Here is a 27500-nt window from a genome sequence, read left to right on the forward strand (position 1 = left end):
TTTTGTTATTGGTATTCAAATCGCAATTAGTTTTGCTTTATTCGCCATAATCCTGATAACTGATTCTGGTATGAGAAATAGTCGTCTCTGTTTAGACAAATATTAATCAAACTACTCGGACCCGTGAATATTTCACAGAATTAATGGTAAACCTATTGTGTTATTTATAAAAAGTTTATCCAATTATCTTGAAAGCTTAGCCTGTGTTGTGTCTATATGGAACAATAGTCTAATTGAGATGTGAAAGAAATTGGAATACGGTGATTACTTAATGCACTTTCTATATATATTTTATATACTTTATGCACAATTTCATAGACGTAATACACAGCATTCATAAAATAAATATTCACTCTTATTCTTCCCGTTTTCTCATAAACAAAAACTAAAATTATCCCGTACATATGATACATCCTTTATTTAAATCACATATATCTGCCACCTAAATAGCGTGAATATTTCGCGGAATTTAACACCTGCGCATGCGTTAAATGATAAGTCATATAATAAATAAACTTTTCACTATCTAATCATCACCACCACAAACTTTACCACATATACCACCACCACCACCACCAACACCTCTCTCGCTGCTCTCTCCCTCTCTCTCCCCTCTTTTTCAGCGTTCCATTTACCTCACCATCAGAACATTACCCCTTTGAAGTACGGCCGTACTTAGTGATGTAAATATAATGTACTCCACTTTTAAAAGAAAAATGCATTTGATAGTTGAATCGCCGAGTTCCTGTACATAAGAAACATTGGGAACGGACAAATCAGAGGTCTTTCTTCATTGAACTGCACGATCTGTTTCTCTTACGAAGAAGCGTCAAGCAAAAGAAGCAATTTTTTCCCTCAGTAACTACAAAAATATCATAGTTTATATGCAAATAGCTTTCGTAAAATTTTATTCACATTAATAGTGTTCTAACAATATCAAAATCGTAATTTTCTAACAATATTAAACACATTATTTTCTAACAATATTACAACCTAGTATCTCAAAGAGCTTCAAATTTTAATGAAGTAGAAACCACAGACTTTAGAAGATATATCACCAACAAATTACATTCTATGAATCATCCGCTTTAGAAGTTCTAAAGATACAATGTTTTTTTTATGGTGATTGACAAATATTGTCTAACAATAAACATGATAAATACATCTTCCATCCGGTGTAGGGGGAATGACTAATGTGTTTAAAATGATGTGGCTACATAAAAAATGCTTCTATCATTGCATATGGTGGGACGATTGTCAAACAGAGTTTGCTTCTCGAAGACTTTTGAATATAATAATATCGATATTAGTCGATATGATGTACAACTATGCATTAGTATTTAGCCGTCTAATCTTAGCGTGCTGCTTTTAACCTTCAGAACACAATTTACGGATAATTACATCAATAAAATAACTAGCCAATTAGATTTTCATTTCGCTTCTATTATTTACTTTTGCTGTTATTTTACATTCTTCTCGTTCGATTTTCAAAAATTTTTGCTGTTTGTATTCTTCTACATTTTTCTCATTTCTTTCCTAATCATCTTAATCAACTTCTTCTTAACCGTTTATCAAAGATATTTCACACTGAATATTCACATGAAATTCTCTGATTTTATTGATTAAAAACATAACTTCGTTTTCCATGCGTAACTACGCATGTTTACTGCTGAAGATATTTATTCAAGTAGTTAGGAGGGAGCGTTTCCAAGAAATGTGCTGAAATAGCTTATTGCTTTTCTATTGACACATCACAAAAGCATAGAACCATTATTTTCTTTCTGTTAGTAATTGAATTATTGTTAAAATTTCCGTAAAACTAATAGTTGCAACTGCTGATTCCAGAGCAACTATTGCTGCAATTCGGTTTATTCAAGATCTTGAAGTCTGAACCAAATGAATTCTTGTTGACGTGGCACTATGATTGTATGATATTTCAACCTTCGCCATTTCTAAAATGTTACTGAAAGCCTAGGAATTACAATCTATGGAATTATCTGGGAAGGTTTGAAACGTTTCTGAGCATGTGTGTTTTTGAAGTATATGTATGTGTGAGTTTCTGTGTTTGTTGATAGTTTCAGTGAATTTTTTCAGCTGTTTTTGCAACAGTAAAAAAAGCATTAATAATATCTAGCTTGTTTTCATGTATTTTTTTAAAAACATTTATCATTTGTTATAAATATAGTTCATATCCGTTTAATTTCGGTAGAAATTATACCTATCAGATGTAGATCCATCAGAATTTTCCCAGTTATTTTAGTGTCGGTAGCGAGTAAATTACTAATAATATTATCCAGTGGTTGTCTAGTTTGGTTCCTCTGTAGTACACTTTATTTTAGTAAGGATTTCTCATTTTATTTATAGATATATAATTTTTACACACATAGTTTTGGTGAGAAATATTTTACAAGTTTTTTCATTGTCTTCCGGAGGTTTGTATCATCTCTTGAACATTTGTAGAAAGGAACGATGTATCTGTCATTTCCCCATATTTCTAGGTGCTTGCTCAGCGGAATCTTACGTAATTTTTTTGTGTTATGTATCATCTGAGGATTCTTAGATGTTGGAAAAGGTAATCGTTGGCTTCGGAAAAATAATTGGGGCAGGTTATGCAGTATATTTGATTCTGTGTTTTGCAATCCATATTTGCATTTATACGGAAAGAGAATCTACTTTTAAATTTTATAGGGAAAGCAGTGTCCAGATATTGAGTTGTTAACACTACATATTCCACATCTATTTTCTCAACACTCCTACAAGAATTATGAACTATCGTTAGGCAACAAATATAATTTATCATAATTTATGTAAATATAACTTACTTTGCAGCGCATTCACCTGTGTATCTTATGATGTATTCTTCAGTCAGGTTCAGCTGACAAAAAGGCCAATCTACAAAAACCTATACTCTTGCTCAGCTTATTCCATTCTGTTCAAGCAGAGCAAGTACAGAGACGAAGACGGAAAGTGATCCTATAGAAGTCACAGATGTGTGTCGAAAAATTCCCGGGCAATGGACATGAGTTAGAGTAAAAGCAGTAAACATTGGACGGTTTAAGTTGCTTTGCTGGTATTTTTCCACCAAATAATTGAACTACCTAGAAGGTTTATGAGTAACACGGCAATCTATGTACGATTAGCCTAGAAATGGAAAATGAAATTGAAGGCTGGTTAATGTGGAGGTAGTTGTACTTTAATGATCATAGAACATATAAGTTTGCAAGCGATGCAAAGTAGAGCTACTGAAGTGTTTTGGATATAGATTACGGATTATGACTACAAAACATAGTTGTTTTGAATGAAAGCAAAGTTTCTTGTCAGAAATAGCTACATAAATGGTGTAAAGAAATTGAAGAAAGTCGTTGAAACTTGCCCTTTGCGACTTTATTTTATTCAACTGCAAAGAGAGCTATGAGCTATGGTTTTGGAGAGATAAACTAACAAAAGCCCCTTTATCCTGTCTTCCCACATAGCCTGCGCATATACTAACTGCGAATGTCGCATAAAGTTAAACTATTATGGAGCTTTCTGAAAGATACTTATAGCTTTCGGTAGTGGATGCAAAAATCAAACGTCGATTCTTTGGGACAAATCATATGCGATTGTTTAAAAAATGGCTAGAATGACAATACTAAAACGTAAATGAAACAATGGACCAACAGTCGTAATACGCATCTTTAAAATGAAACAACAGTATCAAAGATAAACAAAGGTATCAACAAATAGAAGGGAAGGAGGCATCACATTTCAAGTTATTCAGAATAGGTAAATGTAAACTTGCTAAATTTTAATGCAGTTTAAGTATGTAGAGTGTGTCTGATATTGCATAGTCATCGTGTAAAGTGTTCCTAGTCAATTGAATCACCGTCGTAGGTGGACAGCGGAAAAAAAGTAGACAAAATCCTTTCACTTCCGTAAATATATTTTAAAAAGTATGGAAAAACCTACATACAAAATAAACTATGTCCATTTACGTTCATTTACACGGGAGCTCTGGGCAAAATGTTATAGTGTATGACCATCCTTGCGACATATATAATGGGTGCGTAAAGTTTGGTGAAAATCGTTTGAGAATTGTGAAAATGTATGACTTAGTCATTATACAAACCCATACCGTGATTTATATATATATACAAACCCATACCGTGATTTATATATACTAGATATATAATTATGTATGCTGTTTTTCCTGTCCGTCTTTGTATCATCTATCTGCCCGGATGTTTTATTGTCGACTGTTGCGTTCTTGTTCCATTTTGGGGATTTATATACACATATATCAGCATAGGTACTTTTTTGTTCACCTTGTAAGTATGTATCTAAATTCTGTACGACTATTTTGTTGTTTCTTTTTATCCCTCTCATACTTTGTTTTTTCTTACCCCTTTTCGTGTTCTCATATGTAATCTATAATCTTTACAGCAGCAGGGTTTACATAACTTTAGCAATTGGGCATCCGCCAGCAAGGTTTATGCCATATATGTGCGTTAGCATTGTTAAAATGTACACCAACCGGATACTACTGACATGGGCTTATGCTATACACTGTGGTCTAATCACCGTGGTTCCGATTTCTTGAAATGATGAAGAGTCACTGATCGTATACTCGAAACCAACTTTAGGAACATACACATTTAGTTCTCTTTAATAAATTCATAAATCATCTTTATTTTCGCAGGTGGTCTCTACGACAGTGGTTGTCATGTTTTAAATTACTATTTTCATATTGACTAATCATTTCAACTTAGGCGTTTTGAAAATGTTTCAGTAATGGTTTACAATATAAATTATTAAAAATAAGCCAAACTCATAAAAAGATTTTAACGAAACAGTACAACATTCTTATCTATTTTCCAAGTTGACTGAAATCGTTTGAAACATTTTGATATGTCCAGTTACATACGTGATGACATCTACACTTCCGAACATATATAATCTAACAGTTATCAAAAAATACATCCAAGATAAACGCAAATGCGCGCATGAAACACAATTTGCTTCTACACACTGAAAAATTAAAATCAAAATTAAGCCACGGAATGCGGACAAATTTATGAGAAGCGAATGTTACTGAATATATTGGGAGACTCGCATAATATAGGATGTGTGTATTCAAATTGAAAATATTAGGAGAGTTCTCAAATAGTATCAGTTAATATTCCTAATTTGCTTTGTAGATAAATAAATGATGAGTATATTTGTTAGTTTCAGATGTACACACAAAGCGCACAAAATTTGATGACCAACAAAGGAGTGAAATTAAGGAAAATCTATAATTGCTGTTTCAGCCAGTATTGTAACATAATTTCTCTTTTCTAGTCCTTCCTGTCATAATCTCCTACTTTAATATAAATGAGTTTATTTACAAAGACGATAGAGCAACAAATTATAAACACAACAGGAGAAATGCATAAACTGGTCTTAAACGGGTCGAGTTTGAGACTATAGAATATGAATTTTGTTAATAACCGATTATTCGTCTCGAAGAATATAGTTAGTCTGAAGTACGGTACTCATATAATACTCGCTTGCATTTCAGGCACATACTTAGGAATCAGGATTGAATGATTTTAAATAATATTTAAAATGTTCAGGTGCATAAAAAATTGACTGTATTTATTTGGGTGACAGATTTAATCTCACTCCTATCGTAGCCTTAGCGATGATACTTCCTTTTCAGGAGTTCTGTCATTTTCAAAAGCTCAAAAAAGTTCTAATAACCCACATATATTACACCCCGCTTTACATAGCAGTAATTCATGTTATTTTCCTCGTTGTAACCTTGGAAATGCAACAAAAATCGCTATGAGCTCATCTTACTAAAGCATAGCAATTTTAAATGATGAAAACTGCAGCTTCTTATTTACCAGCCATACACTTTACATAGATACAATACTATCCTCTTCCTAAACACCTGACGATAATCTGCTATTAAAAGTGTTGTTGCTCAGAATAGCTTTTCTTATTTCTTATATCAGAAATGATTAGTTTATTTTCGTTGCGAAATATTGTATTTGAGATTATATGATAGATAATTATTAAATCTGTGTTTGTTAATCTGTTTCAGATGAAAGAAGTCTCAGAATCTAACCACACATACACACACACGCATAAACACACACACACACACAAACACACACACACACACACACACACACACACACACACACACACACACACACACACACACACACACACACACACACACACACAACTCATACACACAATTCATATATTGCACTCTAAAAATATTTCATTTTCTCATATCGAATATCAAAAAAAAATATTCCTGGAAATTACTATTGACTCAGAAAATTTTAAAATTATATAGTTTTATAATGCGATATTTCTAAGAAATTTAGAAAATACTATTTGCCATTTAATTGAGTCCGTTATACATTACTTCTGATATTTAGCAGTGGCCATTTCGCTTGGAAGTTTAGTAGGTGCTTACCATTCTCTGTTATAAGCTATTCACCCAAGTTTTCGAATTCCTTTGATATTATTGACAAAATACCTAAATATATGTTTTGTCGTCTCCGACATTATTTCTTTAGTCAGTCAAAGCTATATGGTTTCTTACTTCATTGATGTAAGCATTTGCGTAATTTTCTTTTTTCTTAAAAAAAACTACGAGAGTTTCTTAAGTAGGTTGTTCATATTTCTTCTATATAATTGCTTTTTTTTTTTTTTAAATTTCCTATTATGCAGTGTCTAGGAATGGGATTTCTTTCATGTACACTAGCCCATTAATATTTTCCTTCATCTTTTGGATAATCATAATAATTTATTTTCATGTCGAAGTCAGCAGTAGAAACTTACATTTACTACTCTTTATTAATACTTTCAATATATTTTTTTGCATTTCAGTTGTTATGTATTGACTATTAACCATCCATTCATGCTTTATGTATTCGACAAACATTCTTTTACGAACACACTGACATTCATATAACGCCAGACAGGCTTATATATGTAGTCAAAATATGTACATACATAAATACACGCACATATATGTATATTCTATGTATATATATATATATATATATACATTCAGATGCACATATATATAAATTCATATATATTAGTTTACTCTCATACATATGTATATATATATATATATATATATATATATATATATATATATATATATATATATATATATACATATATAAATTGATATATATGAGTTTATACTCATACATATGTATATATATATATATATACATATACATACATACATATTTCTACATATACATATTTATATATGCATATAAATATTTATATGCGTATAAATATATGCGCACGTGTATATGTGTAAATATGTAAGTATATATTCCAACATACACATTTACATGCGTACATATATATATCAACACATATCGTGCTATTCTGATCTTATGAAATGAAATGATTTTTTATGAAAACATTAAATATAAATTCTGGTGTAATGCATTTTGGAGCCACGCTTGTATTGTATTTTGCATTTCATTTTTAAGCCAATTTTGATCGAGTTATTTTTTTCTTTTCTCATAATAAAATGCTTTAGGTTCTTTTATGTGGAAGAATCTCAAACTTATTTCGAATAAAATTCAAAAATAAAAGTCGAACTCTGTCAGAAATATATAACATATTGAATATTGAGCATTAAAATTTATGACATAAATGTTCCTGGAATTTCTAAATAAATTGTCATAATTTCTTATGCATTTTTCAGTGAATCGAAGAAATTAGAAGGAAATTTATGACGAAACATTTCTGCAATTTTCCTAAGTATTGTAAATATACATTGGTACGCTTGTGAAGTGCAAGTAATATTTTAATCGATAGTGTCTTGTACTGTAATTTGATTTGCACTCATGCCATTGTTTTCGTAAACATATGCAAATTAGGCTAGAAGTAAACAAATATTAAGGAAGTAATTAAACTAAAGAAATATTTTCCGCAATGGAAATTCACTTATTCTATTCTCAAAAAAGCACAGGTATATATAGATATATGTTATAGAAGAAAACATAGGTATGCTAACGGAAAAAAACACATATAACAAAACCCATACGTATGTAAATACACGCTAAGTCTCTCTGAGGAATATTGTGTGATTTCTCGTGTCTGTACAGTGCTCAGCCAGCTAGACGTCAAGTTCACGATCAGGTTATTTGCTTAATACAATAAATTGGAACAGTCGTTGCCAAATCAACCAAACATCCTGTTCAGGAAATTAATATGGAAGTGGCGGAGCACTCCACAGACACGCGTAATCACAACATATTTCTCAGGAAAATTGGGTTTCACAGAGAATGTGACAAAGCTGGCCCTTTTTATTACAAGTACAACTTATTTATGCCAGCTGAAAGGACTGGACCAACGTGAAATAAAGCGTCATGCCCAAAGACAAAAAGCGCTGCTGGCAATCGAGCTCACGCCCTTACGATCCTAAGACTAATACCTCAACCACTAAGCCACACACCTTCACACACACGCACACACATACACACACAAACGCACGCACATACACATGTATAACAGTAGGAACGTAAAACCCCTTCCCAATGTATATGTGATCTTGGCTAAAGCCCAAGATGTTTGTAAAACATGGATCATGCATGAATCTAGGTAGCTATCGTCTATGTTACGTTTACATTCATAAAAACATTCCTTGCACTGTATGCACATTGTAGTGAGAGGGATGACGATGTGTATGTTTCTAAAGCGTCCTCGGTTATTTTGTTTGCACATGTGTTCTTGATCCGCATGAAAGTAATCGCAGAACATGATTAAGCATGGTAAAGCGCATTTTTGTCTTTTGTATTAAAACTTAAAATCTACAATCGGATTACTCTTTCTGAGAACTAAAATATATGCCAAGGGTATTGAATGGCATTTTACATTATTTTCATCAACCTTTTAATAGAGTTCGAAATGGACAAAAATATTAGGCTTTTCAGAATATTTCTGTCCATTTAATGTAATAACTACATTTGCAGTGTTGGGCATTCTATTTTAAGTGTAGCTCCTTTGATCATTTCAATGTCTTCAACGATCTCAAACGAAACTGTTCTTGTTCACACAAACTTGAGATCTTTCTTGGCTGTGCTATTGAAATATAATTTCGATAACATAATTATTTTGCAATATCTATTGTTTGTTGGGGAACTTCCTCTGAATGATTTGGAGAATTTTTTAAGCATTTCTTTGGCTGTATATCCTTGCTGTGGGAATGCTTACTCCTTTCCAACTTTCATATTTGCTATATCTGATAAAGGTGCGGTTGCACATAACATCGTGCACTGCATAGCAAATACAGAGATCAGTACCTGATGCACAACTATTGTAGAAAACAAAAAGCTGTTAAGTACTACACGCTAGCCCTTCTATGCATTGCAAGTTTCACAACTATTGCACAATTGATATGTTTGCCTAAGTCCTATCCACATTAACAAACGTGTTTCCTACCTCGTTCTAGAAGTACCCAGCTACATCTGAAACAATATGAACATTAGATATATAGAACATTTCATTACACACACTCACACACACACACATACACACACACGCACACATACACACACACGCGCGCGCGCGCATACATGCACTCACGCACACTTTCAAACAGAATCATACATTCGCACACATATAAATGAAAGCACGTTTTGCGTTTCCAAATATTATGAATGCCGTATCAAACCATAACACTGCGCAACCTGTCTGAACTGAAATACAGAAAATAGTTACGTCACAACATTCAGGCTGCTCCATCGCAGAATATATTTGAACGGGATATCATTTGTGCGATGGTGATTAACTTGAGGCTGTTAGTAAATTTTAGAAAAGTTTTAATAAAAGCTCTTGAATGACAAATAGGATAACTCACACAGTAAATGAACAATGTGATTGACACACTTGAAAAGGATTTCACAAAACTACATGAAAAGACTGATTCTGTCATTGATGATAGTCATTAGGTTATATATGTAAGTACGTTTATTTGAAGCGTTTAATATTTTTTCTACGACCGTAAATGATGTTGTAGTGAACACTCCCAAATTTCATAGAGAGTGTAGAATTAATTTTGGCAGTGCCTCCTTGCTTGAATGAAATGTTCAGTATACACAACTCTCTACATATATTTTATGTGATTAATAAAAAAAGGTAGAATACAAACAGAAAATAATGGGTCAATTCTTACGAGGCTACGTCGTGTCTGGATATCGTTATGTTGAATGTGTAACATCTGAAGATTATTTCTTTAGTAATATGGAAGAAACATTATCAGTCGAGTGAGGATTGAAATACATATTAGATATTTTTAAAATTATATTTAAAGCGGATACACCTGATTCTCTTATGTGGAACATCAGTCAACCGACACGAAACAATTCATTTTAAAACATAAAATACTACATTGGGGAGAGATTCATAGCGAAACAACATTTACATTAATTACCATTGCCAAATTGCATTACGGAAAATACCGCATTCTGTTTCTATGGCAGGCGCTACAGTTTTATTTAAATGCAATATATCAATTTTAACTAGGTTATTCTCGAATTTAAATATAGGTTACTGCTAAGACTATAAAACAGATGCGATATTTGAAAACTACGATTTGGCACACACTTTTACCTAGATAAAATCTATATCAATTATAATAGTTGATGCAGTAAACAATTTCAAATAATCTAAACATCAATAGAATCACCCCTTTTAAATTCATTTTTGAAAAAGGAATAAAAAAATTATATTTCAAATATAGAAATTGAAAGGAATAAATAATTTTAATCATGCATAAAGGGAAATTGCATCCCTCAAGATTTATGAATAACACGTTTCAGATACGGAATTACTGAGAAGTCATTATATATAAATGTGTGTGTATGTTTGTGTGTATATATATTCATACAGATATATATATATATATATTCATACACACGCACACACACATAGGTATGTATGTATATGCACTTATGTATTTATTATTGCCGTTTTATATCTGTGAGCAACAGAAACGGCTGATAAAATTAGGCCAATTTATATTTTATAACGGGATATTGCTGCAAGTAAAATGAGCAGCAGCAAGCCAATAAATAATCTATGCGACAATATAGCGAGTTTGTATTAGTGAATTGTAAAGAATATATGCGTATATATACATCACGTCAGCTCATAAAAAGTGAATTTTAATAATCATCTGTATGTTAATATTAAGGCGGTGAGCGATCTGGGTAAGAAGCTTAACTGCCTTTTATCTGTCATTATATTCTGAGTTCAAATTCCGTCGAGGTAAACTTTGCTTTTCCTTCTTTCGGTGTCGATTAAATATGTACCAGTTAAGCACTGTTATAGATTTCATCGACTTATTCATCCCTCAAAATTGCTGGTCTTGAGCTAAAATTTGAATTGAATTTCGCTTGCGCATCGAAATTTCGTGCTTCAATATTTCAGCATAGATGTATCAAAAGAATAATATTTCCGAAGTAACTTATTGTACTTAACTTACATGAGTATGTATTTTTGATGTAAAAACTATGTCCTTATTCTGATAAAAAGAAATGCACAAATTCCTATATTTGAAAATTATCTTAAAAATTTTTGGACAGATTCTTTCTGAATTTATTCTGACAACTCTGTTTATAGTTGGAAGATGTAGCCACGCAACTCCGTATATACATGAGGTTCGGAAATAAATTCCAGATAAGAAAATGTATATAGTTATTTAATACTGATTTTTAGAAAATATAAATATTAATATTTATATATAAATATAAATAATTATATTTCACCTGTACTGTATAATTAATGAGTGTGTGGCCAATTGAACGATGGAATATTCATATACAATAATAATTAAATACAAAATAACTTTCCTTTTGACTGTCATGTTCTGAGAATATAAATACTCTCGCATATCCCTGGTCTGATATGATTTTGAAAATAAGTTACACGATTCGAGGCATAGTGTCTATAATCAATGCAGAAAAGTCTAACTGAAGATATACTATATCTACATCCAAAAGAAGTTACTTTACAAACTATCATAAATGCTGAGCTGTACGAGTGCTCACATTTGCGTCGGTTGTAGAGATAATACTCGCTGACTTGAGTCAATTTATATATGAAATAGTCGATGCAACAGAGGGGTGAATATGTTGGTGCAATGAAGAATACGTTGGTACATACGTTGGTCCTGTATATTTGTCTATTTGCTTATGAGTACGATGGTACCATTGGATGTGTGTTCCACTGTAATGAGTTTAGAGCAACCGCGTTTGTTGTGTTATTCATGGTGTAGTAAATACAAATCTGGGTGTGTGTGTGTGACTGTTTGTATGAATGCCTGTGGATAAATTATTTTTTGTGTCTCTGTATGCGGCAAAGAGCGTCAGTCTTTTATTCACTCAAGCGCGCACACACACTCATACACTTACACACTCTAAGATTCATTCACATGCATATGGTAGTATCAATTTCCACAAGAAAATAAATTGTTCCTATTATGGTTAAACAAACCCAAAGTGAATAGCCTGCAATCATGACTAACGGAAGCTGCGATTGCTATTTCGCTTGCTATTCTCGTATTATGATAATCATAGCTATTTATCGACTAATTTGTTTTGTTTTTTTTTCTTGTGTAGATTTAAATACGTTTATGTGGATTACGTATCTAATCTTCAAGCATTATTTAATTTATGGCGAAGTTTACAGAACTTGGACATTTTGAAGACATTATGAAATATGGAGATGTTAATGATATACACAAAAGTCGCTCATATTTACAGTTCATCTTCAAATATTCGACTCCCAGATATCATCCACTCAATCTGTCGTGGACGGCCGAATTGCTTATCGTTTACATCATGTTTCAATTGTCAAATAAACAAGTTAAATCTATGGCGTACGTAATTCGTAATAAATACAAATTTCCGATGCAAATAATTATTCAAAGAATTTTTTAGGTCATTTCAAATTCTTAATTGCTGCATTCAAACATTGAAAACCTACATATTAGATCGTTGAGGTATTAGAGGGCTCAATGTCATTACTATAATCCAGAATGCCTGTTGATTGGTTGACGTAATAACACAAACTGGTAACAGAATTCTAATACAAATTCTGAAAAGATTACTAGACCGAAAATTTGAGAAAACTAAGAGATAAAGTTATGATGGTTCTTGATAAAGTGCGGAGATATCTAGCAGTATCAGTATAATATATTAAGGGATCGTATACAAACTGAATGCATTAGATATTGAGATACAATATACTGGATTTACTTAATACTATAAAATCACCCCTTCATTAGAAATTAAGTATATGTTTAATTGTCTTGGAATAAATCAATCCAATATTTGTCTACGAATCAAGAGGGGGACTGTGTAGTATCACAATTATTACCTATATGCCGCTTGTATATTACTATTTTCATATTGTTTTAGTTGCAGAAAAGATTGAAGCGAAGAAGAAATTATAGTAAGAAATCGATAACTTTGAGAATTGCACATATCGTGATTGTAATATCCGTGTTATGTTACTTTTGACATTTTGTAAAGCATACTTGTTATCTAAATATATGGAACGATGGTTCACTTGTCTCGTGAAAATTCTAAATTTCATTCATTAAAGTTTCAGTCCTACCAATCAAGTATTAATGGTCATGAAAAACAATGAGACTTGTCATGATATAACTGGAATTACTTTCCAACTCCGCAGATTAATATATACTCGGCAACATATCGAACACAGACTGAAAAAGATTTTGAGCATGTTAGTATGAGAAAACGGAATCATAATTTTATAAAGTCGTGATATCAAATTGAGATCTAATATATAGCATTTATTTTGTAAATAGTCAACATTCCGAAGCATTATCATTATCAGCAAATTTGTGCGCGTACAGCTGTCCGAAGCAGAAGGTATATTTCAGTGAGATTCGCGAATCTAAAATCAAATGTGTATTCATTTTAAATGAATACACATTTATCAAGAGATAAATGAGATATATAATACAATCATGCTACAATTTCCATAGAATAGTTGACGTATAACTTCATAAGCACTCCAGGCATATATTGAAGTAGATTTACACAATTTATATAGTGCATTATATGTACTTTAGTTTTATTAAACATTTGGAACACCACCCTCTATTTGATCCGAAATATCTCGCGATGTATATATATAATCTCCCAAAACCGAGATAATTCAAAAGAATAAAGCAACAATGCGTAGAGTTGGTACATGCAAAGTATTAATGAGACGCCCAGGGGAGGAATAAGTGGGTATTATGTGTTTTGAACAAAGCTCTTCTTCAGAAAACAGGAGACAAGAAAGCCCAAGAGAAAAGAAAGACGAAGGAAAAGAATCGCCTACAATCCACATGTAGTTACATTATATACATATATATATATATATATATATATATATATATATATATATATATATATATTATAATGAGGGTTTAGAAATAAATTCTGTAGCCTATATGCTGAGAAATACACGCTAAATCGTCTCACTACTAAAAAAAGGGACAAATACATGTTGAATTCGACACAAGAAGCAAACATAAATTATTCATAATTTGGTTTATTATGTCGAATTCAACACGGATTTGTGACTTTTTTTTTAATGCTAAGAAGATTTGGCGTCTATTTCTCAGCAGATATGCTACAAGATTTCTTTTTTTTTTTTCGCCTTATCATAATTATACATATATTTCACCTTAATCGGTCTTCTCTTTTATATACTGACCACTGATGAATTTAATAAAAAAAGTTTTATCCATTATCATATATATATATATATATATATATATATATATATATATATATATATATATATAATATATATATATATATATACAATTATATATACAAATGTATTTATTTATTTGTATGTATATGTATATACAATGTATATATATGTGTATGTGGATCTATCTATGTGTACGTATGTAAATTGTATGACAAAATTTGCCTGCTATAAATTTTGCCGCGTACACAATGCAAGAAACTATTAATACCTCCTTTATTTTCTTTACCTACTGTGTAAAATAACCTAACTATGGACTCATAATAAAAGATGCGAGTAATAGCACACGGAGTAGATATGGTGTTCTGAATATTCTAAATTTGTTGAATTAAATTACAAATTGCGCGAGATGATTACATAGATAGATAGATGGCTAGATAGATAGATAGATAAATGGACACGTAGATAGATAGATAAATAGACAGATAGACAGATAGATAGATAAATAATAGATTCATCAAGATACACATGTTAGTGTATATGTAAGTATGTGCACATATATGCATGAATGTAAACTTATGTGTATATAAAAATCTGCATATATACATACATATCTATGTAAAACTGTTTATCTATTTATTATCTATCTATCCAGGAATATCTACATTAAACAAATGACGTGGTAAACGGGAGTGATTGGCAAGGAATCACTCCAAAGCAATATTGTCATTCGATATTTCGGTTTGGAATCAATAGTCGTGGCATAACCGTGCACTCCTTAGCGTAAACACTGTGCGACGATTGTGAGGATAACTCAGCTCGTTAAACGAAAACAGCTCTGCACGGAGCGTCGGGGTGCGCTGTGTCAAATTAAAGAGACGGTTTCTAATAAACGTGGTTGGGTCACGTGACGCTGGGTGACTGAGGTGGTTGGGAAACAACAGTCGTCGTGGCTGAACTGTGTATTCCTTCGTGTACATAGCATACGACCATTGATAGGACAACCCACCTAACAAAATATGATAAGTCATCATTTGGGAGTTGAGCATGCAACGTGGGGGTACATAAGGTCACATTAAAGACACGGTCTCTAACAAAAGTGGTTTTGTCATGTGATGTTGGGTTGTAGATGCTGTTGTGAATCAATTGTCGTGACACAACCGCGCACTCCACGTAAACAGCGTGCGGTCATTGTGAGGACAACTAGCTTCAAAACGAAAAGAATTCTGCATACTGCGTCCAGGCACGAACGGTCACATTAAGAAAATGGTTTTCTAACAAACGTTGTTGGGTCTTATATGTATAGTTTTGCTATTTTTTAGTCGGTTAATGTATATACGATATATCAATTTGAATCAACAGTTGAATAATATTTGTATGGGCTTCGTCTATGCTCAGAAGGAAGACTTTGATACTGAAGCTAAAAGAATATAATTGAATAGTACTCAGGATATAACATATTCTAGTATATTTGTTATAATAAACATAGTGCATTCCAAACCGTTTTTACTCCAGCAAATAGCTACCTGTGGCACTACAGGAACAGTCTATTATCGCTACCACTTAGACAACGCAGTTTGACGTCTACATCGGTTCATCCATTTAATACAACCTAGTTATATCATTTCAGTAACTATTTTTTCAAGTTTGAACAAAAGCAATGCGTGGACCATGCGGGCATTCGTACGTACCCCAGGAAGGAGGCTTTCTGCTCCCTTGGTCCCATTATTCATTATGTGAACACTTTTAAGAGTCTAAACCCATCTCTGGAACACAAGTAAAGTATGTTTCCAGTTTGCAGAAAATCGGTCGTGGACTTCAGAAATTTTACGGGTTTAAGCGCAAGCGCACACACACACGCGCACACACACACACGCGCACACACACACGCACACAAGCACATAGACACACACACACACACACACATGCATGCACGCACAAACCCAGTTTTATATATATAAAGATCGTTATTATTCAGTGTATTGTATTGGCATATATTCTTCCCTCAAAGTTGCTAAATTTTGTCTAAACCAGAACTTATATGCACCTGTATAGGGAATTATACTTAAAACTTGATTATGAATACATGATGGGTTGTTGCTGCTTAATAGCAACAGAGACGAACGGAATTTATTCGATTCCTTATTATTTTTCTTCTTCCGTATAGACTCGAGTATTGAATAATCATTAGGAAATATATACGTGATAAAATTGAAAGCTGTGATGATCCACAAAGCTATTTTCAGATCTGCAGCTAAATCAACTGCCACTTAGTTATTACTTGAAACTGACATATTGCAACGTAAGCTATGATTACCTAAAACATAAGCAAAACAATACATGAAACTATGACGATAACGATAATTATATTTCAAATATCAACTATGGAAATATCGAGTACTATAATTAGATATGACAGTGGTGAGTGACTGTTTTCAATAGCTTTTAAATATATGAAATCTAGATTTACACAGAAACAAACATACTTATAATAACAGAGTATTTGTCTCTGTGAATAATATTTCGAAATATTTGATTATAATGATATTTGTTTCGTAACTTATCATTAATAAAAGAATAAATTGAAACACAGTTTATTAAAGAAAACTTAAGCAAATGTGAGCTATCTGAATTATGTATTAAACATAAATGCTCATGCAATCATAACACAAGTGACTAGAATTGAAATGAAACAATTCATGCAGTTTTACACATGAAACGAAATATTTCAACAGATTTAAGCAAATTATATTCGTTTGCTACTGCATGTTCTCGATATTGTGATCACACGAAATAAAATTTTGTGTGATCTCAATATGTTTTATTTTCATGTCGCTAACTAAATTATATTTGATAATTAAAAATAACGCTGTGCACATGCTTTAAATAAGTAAGTAGAGTATTTTCAGTAAACAGTCATATAATACCTAAAAGAAGTGCGGCGAGCTGGCAGAAAAGTTAGCATGCCGGGTGAAATGCGTAGCCGTATTTCGTCTGCCGTTACGTTGTGAGTTCAAATTCTGCCAAGGTCGACTTTGCCTTTCATCCTTCCAGGGTCGATAAATTAAGTACCAGTTACGCACTGAGACTGATGTGATCGACTTAATACTTATGTCTGTCCTTGTTTGTCCTCTCTATGTTTAGCCCCTCGTTGGTAGTAAAGAAACAGGTATATAAGACCTAAAAAAATGTTTTCTTTATCTAAAGGCTGGAAGAAATGTTAGCGTGCTCGGTAAAATGCTTAACAGTATTTCGTATGTCTTTACGTTGTGAGTTGAAATTCCGCCGAAGTCGACTTAGCCTTTCATCCTTTCGGGGTCGATAAATTAAGTACCAGTTGCCTAGTGGGTTGAATCTAATCGACTGGTCCCCTCCACAAAAACATTGGGCCTTGTGCAGTTTTGTTGAGTGTCATTCTGTTATTACTTTTGCTCCGTATTCGTCGTATGTTTTAGAGTTGTGTAACCAAACATACATTTGCTTTACGCCTAAAGATAAATCTGTGTAATTAGAAAACGAGATGAAATCCTATTAATGAGAAAATGTAACAAATTATATAAAAAAGAATCGTAAGGAATATTTAATCAACTTTAAATCCTTTATACCGCAAAACATTTATTATGCAACAAATCCTAACATCTAAAATTTATGTCACACATTTAATAATGAAAGCAATTCGTTTAATTCGACATATTTACCTTGAGATTCATGTTTGATACAGAATAAAGGACCCCGAATAAAATTATCAATGTTTATGTTGTGTGGACGCCCCCAGACGATGAAGTAGACTAGCCCAATACGTAGATATAGAGCGAGAAGACTAGACGTCGTGAAGGAGTAGAAGTTGAGACTAGAGCAGAGAATAGAATAGAGTAGAGTGGAGAGTGGAGACGCAATGGCCCAGTGGTTAGGGCAGCGGACTCGCGGTCATAGGATCGCGGTTTCGATTCCCAGACTGGGCGTTTGTGAGTGTTTATTGAGCGAAAACACCTAAAAGCTCCACGAGGCTCCGGCAGGGGATGGTGGTGATCGCTGCTGTACTCTTTCACCACAACTTTCTCTCACTCTTACTTCCTGTTTCTGTTGTACCTGTATTTCAAGGGATCGGCCTGGTCACTCTCTGTGTCACGCTGAATATCCCCGAGAACTACGTTAAGGGTTCACGTGTCTGTGGAGTGCTCAGCCACTTACACGTTAATTTCACGAGCAGGCTGTTCCGTTGATTCGGATCAACCGGAACCCTCATCGTCGTAACCGACGGAGTGCTTCCATCCAGAGTGGAGAACAGTTGAGTAGTAGAGGCATCCGAACGTGCGACGTAAGAGTGTCGACGGGTATTTCATAACTCCCACAGCCACTGTTTAGTATTGCGACATATCAGTTAATCAAATACAGCATGTATCTTCATAATAAATCAGAAAGAAGAAGAGATAATATTCACATATATTTGTTTAAAATTAGAAAGAAAATGGGCGCCAGAAAATAACATGCCTTCAGTAGGAACAGTTAATTGTCATAGGATACATTGTCAACTACTAGGCAGAAACTATTTACGGTGCATATATCAGTATACACATGAGCGTTGACTGGTGAAAATAAAAATAAAAAGACTTAGTGTATTCAACGTTATATATTAATTAAACTAATATATATTGCAATAATAAAGTAAATGGTTTAGATATTACACGCGACTAATAGCAAGAAATAGTCCACAGATGAAAACGAGAGAGATTAGCTGATAGTAGGGATATTCTGGTAGAGCTTACTGTTAATCCTAAACCATTTTTACATTCTGTTGTGTCTGGGGAGAGTCCATTTCTTTTTGTACCTTATAATGTAACACACTCACCGGTAAAATGTCCACTTATTTCGGTGAGTATGTTACATTATAAGGCACAAAAAAACTCTCCCCAGACACAACGGAATATGCTTCAAGACACGAACTCATATAAAGAATCTTGCAAACCAAATCCAAAAATGAAACAAGTTTAGATTAAAATAATGTAGAAATGATATTTGTTGTTACAACCGGGCATATAAGGCGGTTTAAACTAGAGAAAACAATAAATCGAGGAAATGCGCATCCCCGGAGAGATAAACACGAGTCCCAAAATCGCGGAGCTTCAAAATTATATCAATTTAAACTGTATGTAAAATATGCAAAAGTGGAAGAGCGTGTAGTATTTAGCGATTATAAGTTGAACGCTAAATTGATAAAAAAAGTTTCTTTTATGCAGGGAAATATTTCTAAGATCCTCTGTATTACAGAAAAATATAACAGAAAATTACAGCAAGACGAGGTTAAAAGCAGAAATATTTTGCTGCAATATATCTTAAACGGGAGTAAAGTGACCTTTTATTGACTGCACAGTATTACGTAAAAAAATGTTTTAAAAAATGACTCGTTCTCCGCATTTTGATTTGTAAAATTGCTAAAAAGCTGTGCCATATCAGCTTGAAAGCCTTTCCGTATAAGAAATGGATATTGAATTTAAACCATATTTTTACTTTTTAGAATACATGATATGGTCGCTATAAATAAAATTTATCGCTGAATGTTTGTATTATCCCTTGGAAAAGCTGTTTTCTCTCAATGGAACATAGGATTGATTTCAAGAAAAAAAAAAGCTTTTGTGTAAAACATAACGGCTTAAATGTAGTCGAGAAATACCGACACTTGGTTCATCGATAATACTAGAAAAGTATCGATCGGAAAATTCAATTGTCTATAATATTATATATCAAGCATGTTTATTTTATAAAATTCATAATAAAACAGTTATTGATACACATACACGTGCACCCCACGCACATCACACAAATGTATATGCAGTCATGCATTTCGTTAACCGAGAAACACAATTATTACACACAGCTTACAAAATACGCAACGTACACAAATATGAACACCTTCTACCAAACTTTATACCTTCTATTTCCATGACTGAAATTGCACTTTCTGTATGTTACGATTGCTGAATGCTTCGCAATCAATGTTCTCAATGTATCAATAACAGTTTCAAATAAATGTCAATGTTACTGCAAAAGATCGCATCTTGAACGAGTAAATCAGATGATAATCGTAAATACATACATCAGGTCACGTGTGGGGGAATCCATCGTTACAACGCTTGTGGTATTCAAAATTTGTTAGTATATTACAAGGTCAACGCAGTCAACCCGTGAAACGGGGTTTTAGTAAGTTCCTATCTCCCCAAGATACCTCCTTATCAGCCGTAAACATGTGTCATGTGGTCGAATAACACGAACTATGAACCCAGATGAATTCACATTGAAGAGAAAACAGCATGGTGTTCTAACTCGAAAATTCGAGCAACAAAGGGAATTAGTCTGAGTCTGCGCCCCAAAATCATACAGGTAACATGACGCATCCCCGATCTGTGTCGAGTTAATGGCTGAATACGAAATCCAACCAACTATAAACCATTATTCTGTGAAGTATTCTGCTACCGAAGGAGTGAAGGTGTCTCCTAAAGCATCTGAGAAGTGTCCAAGTCCTACAACTATTGAGCCAGAAAGAGAGGACCAGTGACCTATAGACACAAACATTTTCCTCCTGCTGAGATATCGACAGCGTCAAATACCTCTGTTTAATGTCTGCACAACTGTACCAACTCGTCCAAGATTTTTAGAACATCAGACTCTCAGCTAATGCTATTATAAATCTCACTGCTGAGAGATGTGAATCGGTAAAGAAATATACGACATTGTCACCCGCAACAGAGACAGACGAGGTAGAACCCCATTAGAATCCAAAGAAAAACTGGTTACTTGTGTTGATCCAAAAGAGACTTCATGTCCAAGCCTTTGTGATTCTTCACTCTGTGGAATTATAGCATTATTTATGACAGCTAGAGATCCAGCAAGAATTACTCCATCATCAGCAATATCTATGTCTGTAATCCTAGTGTCACCAAACAGCCCACCACATCTCGATTGAACCATCATCCGGCCAAATGCCCAACCCATGCAGACATTGAACAGAGTGGAAGCCAAGACACGACTCTGACGGACCTCAGTTCTTACTGAGAATGAGTCAGATGTTGAGACCCCAATCGGAACCACACTGAGTGTTCCGGTGTCCAGGGTGATTATCAACTAGACGTTTGACTCGGTGGCCAGAGATATGCTTTTGAGGACTTTGAAGTGAACATACACGTATATTTAAATATGCACGAGGTGAGTTCATACAATCTTTTCACTACCTTCGTTTGCTCACATGTTCTCACCGTACACGCGTACGCACATATGCGCACGCACAGAGCCACACACACAAATAAATATACGAAACCATGTATGCAACCAACTACAGGCAGATAACGAAATGCATTATAATGAAACCAATCGCAACCGAGTTTACTGAGCGAGGTACTTTTTGAAATATCGTCTGTCGAGACACATCTTCAGCGGTGGATGCACCATAACCCGTTTTCCAGAACCTCATCTGCGTGAGACCAATGCAAGATGAGACGAAACGACGTTGTGATGAATAATGAATCTCATGAATTCCATTTCTTCTTTTTTATGTACACACACACACACACACACACACACACACACACACACACACACCACACACACACACACACCACACACACACACACACACACACACACATATATATATATATATATATATATATATATGTAGGGACAGCTGATGAAGGGGATTTTTCCTTGTGTAGTTTGTCTAGTTCTCTGTTTTTTCTTTGTAAAAAAAAGGTTCGTTCCATGCTTGTTTTTACGTTTTCGTTATCTTTGAGTTCTGCGTCTATTTGTGGTGTCCTGTACTCACGTATATATATTTATATATGCATGTATATATACATGTTGTTGTAGGTACGTACATATATGTTTGTATGTATGCATATATTTTATTTATTACACTACATATATATATATATATATATATATATATATGTAGGGACAGCTGATGAAGGGGATTTTTCCTTGTGTAGTTTGTCTAGTTCTCTGTTTTTTCTTTGTAAAAAAAGGTTCGTTCCATGCTTGTTTTTACGTTTTCGTTATCTTTGAGTTCTGCGTCTATTTGTGGTGTCCTGTACTCACGTATATATATTTATATATGCATGTATATATACATGTTGTTGTAGGTACGTACATATATGTTTGTATGTATGCATATATTTTATTTATTACACTACATATATATATATATATATAACCAGGAATAATTGAATTTTACTTCCAATTATGCAATGTAATATCAAAGGAAAATGTTATTTTTTTATCACGATTGAATAATTAATTAAATGTTCTCAAGTGTTATTTGTTACGCAAGTCCGTATAAATGAGGACAGATATCATAAGAACCTTATTTCGATACTTTAACACTATTAGTACTTCAACTCACTCAATGGCGATGTGACACACTCATTAACACAGCGGACAATATGATTAGCGTTATGTCGTCTGTCTTTATGTTCTTAGTTCAAAATCCTGCTGAGGTCGATTTTGTCATTCATCCGTTCATCCTTCGATAATAAAAAAAAGCACCAGTTCAACACTACGGCCAATGTTATCGACACATACTCTCTCAACATTTCAATCTTTATGCCTATAATGACGTGATCACGTGACCGACCAGATGTTGCTACACGTCGCTAGTCACAGTGCGCTTCGCATTGTTTTAGCCTTCAAATGACGCCACCCAGCTGGCTAAGCGAGCAGGCCAACAGAAGAAAGGATGAGAGAAAGTTGTGGCGAAAGAGTACAGCAAGGATCGCCACCAGCCCAATCCGGAGCCTCGTGGAGCTTTAGGTGTTTTAGCTCGATAAACTCTCACAACGCGATCCTCCGACCGCGAATCCACTGCCCTAACCACTGGGCCATTGCCCTTCAACTTGTGCCTATAATATAAGTAATTATTACTTCAAAACTATTTTCTTTTTTTATATGAAAACAAGCAATACTCAGGCATTTAAGCATTATAAGTGCGTAAGTGAATCTTACTGTGACACAAAATGCAATATTTACATCATTGTTGATATATGTACGCTTATAAAAAGTTCTGTAGAAAGATGTTTCAAGACGCAAAAATCAGAAATAAATTTGCCTTCAAATAAGAGACCAAATATATGGAAATTTACATAGAGAGGGCAAACGTTCGGAGATATTTTGCTATGTGATAATTTCGGATATCGTATATCACTCCAATCTGATAGTTTCTATTCTGTCTTCGGGAATAATGTGCTGTGAACCTCAATAAAGTTCATAATCTTTAAATCTTAATAACATTTGTAACATTTTATTTTCTGAGAACAGAAAAACGAATGATTAATATTAGTATCGGTTCAATCAATTTTCAGCTCGTATATGTGTTACAAATCTTGTCGTATTTTATAAATGGTATAAAATAATTCCAAACCATGACTGCTTTTAAACAGTGGAACAAGCTGCAAGTTTTATACATGTACGATAGCCAACATTGTTTGTGCAAAATATGTATATATCACGTTAAGATTTTCTTGCGAGAATTGTGTATGAACGATGGCTGCAGAAAAGTTAAGATATTTTACGTTCTTTCAACATTGCATTAATTATAGTAATTGTAAATCACATTAATCAACAAGCGGAAAAACAAATTTGAATTTAAAATATATTAATATGAAAAAAAGCTATAAATAATATCTCAATGACTTTTACAGGAAAAAATCTATATTGTCGATCCAAGCATAGAACCAATGCTATTTAACTCGGTAAACGAAGACATGATAGATTAATTTCTGCCGACGAAGATGAAAAGAGATTCATTTGGAGAACTAAAATACCTTCAGAGAGAACGGGATTGTCAAAGTTAACATTCTTATCCACAGATCTGACAGGTTTGACAAACGTGGTCAAATAAAACCATGATGTGAAAGTTTATGCAATGATATGATCTGCCTGAAACAACAGTAAATAGTCCAGCAATTCATACACAGGAATTTTCTTAAGAAACAGAACTTTCCATTATATCCTCTTAAAGGAAAAGTGTTTAACAGAATACGAGGAGGTTGGTGAATACACAAACGGTATTCATAAAATGTTCGCTCGATCAGCGACCTAGGAATAGGTTTAAAAAGAAAAAGAAATGTAAACAACGAATAACACTTACCGAATTATATCTGGATTCATAAATATTCAGGTAGAAATTTATGAATATTAATGTTTATTGAAATTTGCAAGAAAAATTCGCTGTTCCCTGATATTTTATATGATTAATCAGCAGAGTATGTGTTGGTTACCATAATATACATTTATGCATATAATTATCTATGTATCTATACGCACATATGTGTGTGTCAGTGGGTTCGCGTATTTTCTCTGAATATATCGTTATATCATTGACTTAGAATTTCAAATATACATTGCAGGCTCAGATATTTTGTATGAGAGACAGCTGCTCCCACGTATATATATTTCTCCTCTCTACACCACCAAACATATCTAATCAAAGGGAAATTCTAAAAGAGTTTGACTCTTGTACCGTAAAATCATGGCAGTCTCAGTTCAGAAATAATGAATAGTTACCCAAACACATACACTCCAATTTTTGTAGGATGCTCTGTCAAACGGAGTACCATGACTGCTAATATGGGTATTAACACCAACATAATAAATAACAGATTTAAACTCATATATTTCAAAGTTAGACAACGGAAAACTGGAAAAATAGCAACTACTTTAAACCACTGACAGCATCGCATAAATGGATTTCCATGTATTTTAGGTTTCTATTTCAGGTTTAGTAAGTGGTTGAAAATTATAATTGCGGCGTGCACATCTAAATTCTATATTGTTAACTTCATTTCTGTTTGTATAAAATTCTAGAAAGGATAATGATTGGAAACTTCCCAACGGACTACTACATCGCTGCCACACAGACATTAAAAGGATAATTCTTATTATACGGACATATTTCTTTCTCGAGAGCTACATCAATATCTATGTCTTTGCAAATTTCTCTTCGCTATTTCAACAATTATAACACCACATATCAAACAACAGAAGACATGGAAATTATTGCAAATAAATAAAAACAAGAAATGTGTTTTATGCTGACTTAAAGAGGAGTACTTTAGTATTACTGACACTGGGCCTCAAGTTCTCTCACTCCCAAGTTGGAAAAAGATCGGAAAAATAATTTTCACTTTCTTAGACTATAAAGGATATTCAGCTGTTTGAAATAGTAGAGACTGTTTTCTTCACAGTTTTGTTTTCATGCTAATAATAACGTTTTTTGTACATATCGATGATGAACTCCGAAAGGTATCCCATTTCAGCCTAAATTTCCACATTATTTCCTATTAGAATACATATCCTTTAATACCATACGATGGGTAAAAATCCATTTCTTAAATGCCAATTTTACCTGAACAAAACCTCTAATAACAGGCTACTAAAGTAGTATTTCTATAAAACTTTGGTTTCTAGCGACCATTTGTATGTTGCCGTTGTCATATGATATTTCAAACAAATTAACTCCTATGCTACAAAATAGACCAGATATATAATCATATAAAAGAAGGTTGCATGTATGCGTGTGCATATATGTATATATATATATATATATATAATATATATATATATTATATATATATATATATATATAATATATATATATATTTGCATATATTTTTTTACTTTATTGTATTTCTGTACGGCTTCATTCTCCAAATTTGATTATGTATATATGTGTGCGTGTGTGTGAGTATTGGGATGTGTGTGGGGGGAGCATGTATGTATGTATGTATGTATGTATGTATGTATGTATGTATGTATGTATGTATGTATGTATGTATGTATACACACACAAATATATGTATATATGTATATCTATATAGATACGAACATGGCAGTGTGGTAAGAAGCTTACTTCCCAACAACATGGTTCTGGGTTCAGTCCGAATGTGTGGCACCGTGTGTAAGTGAACTCTACTACAGCCTGAAGCCAACCAAAACCTTGTGAGTGGATTTCATAAAAGGAAACTGAAAGAAGCCATCGTATATGTATGTTTATATATATATATGTGTATATGTATGTATGTATGTATGTATATATGTATGTATTTACATGTGCTTGTTTCCGTGTTTTTCCCCAATCATCGTTGACAATAAATGCTGGTATGTTTATGTCCCCAAAATAAGTACTAGGCTTACTAAGAATAAGTTGGGGGTAAATTTTTTCGAATAAAGGCGGTCCTCAAGCATGTCTGCAGACAAATGAGTGAAAAATAAAAGAATATATAAGCTTTTTGTATAAGTATATTTAGGGCTATATATATATATATCTATGAATATATATATATATCTATGAATATATATATATATACATGAATATATATACATGAATCAGTTCTGCTGACGATCATTAGACGTAAAGTTGAATGTGAAATCACGGTGATACAGAACTAAATTCATTTTTTAAATGTCTTGCTTTGAAAAACTGCATTTGGGTATGATTAGTATAATTTTGGTAGTAATGACTTTGTCCCTCCTAGTGTGAGGCATTTATGTGTAATAATGCCCTCTATACAATATAGATATATACATGAATATATATTTATATACACACATATATATGTATGTATATATATATATATATATATACGCATGTCTGTCTATATGTATATATAGGTGTATGTTATATATATGCGTGTCTATGCATGTATATATATATGTATGTATCCATAGACACACACACACACACACACACATACACACACACACACA

The sequence above is a fragment of the Octopus sinensis genome, linkage group LG2, assembly GCF_006345805.1.
Source record: "Octopus sinensis linkage group LG2, ASM634580v1, whole genome shotgun sequence".
NCBI classification, from domain to species: Eukaryota; Metazoa; Mollusca; class Cephalopoda; order Octopoda; family Octopodidae; genus Octopus; species Octopus sinensis.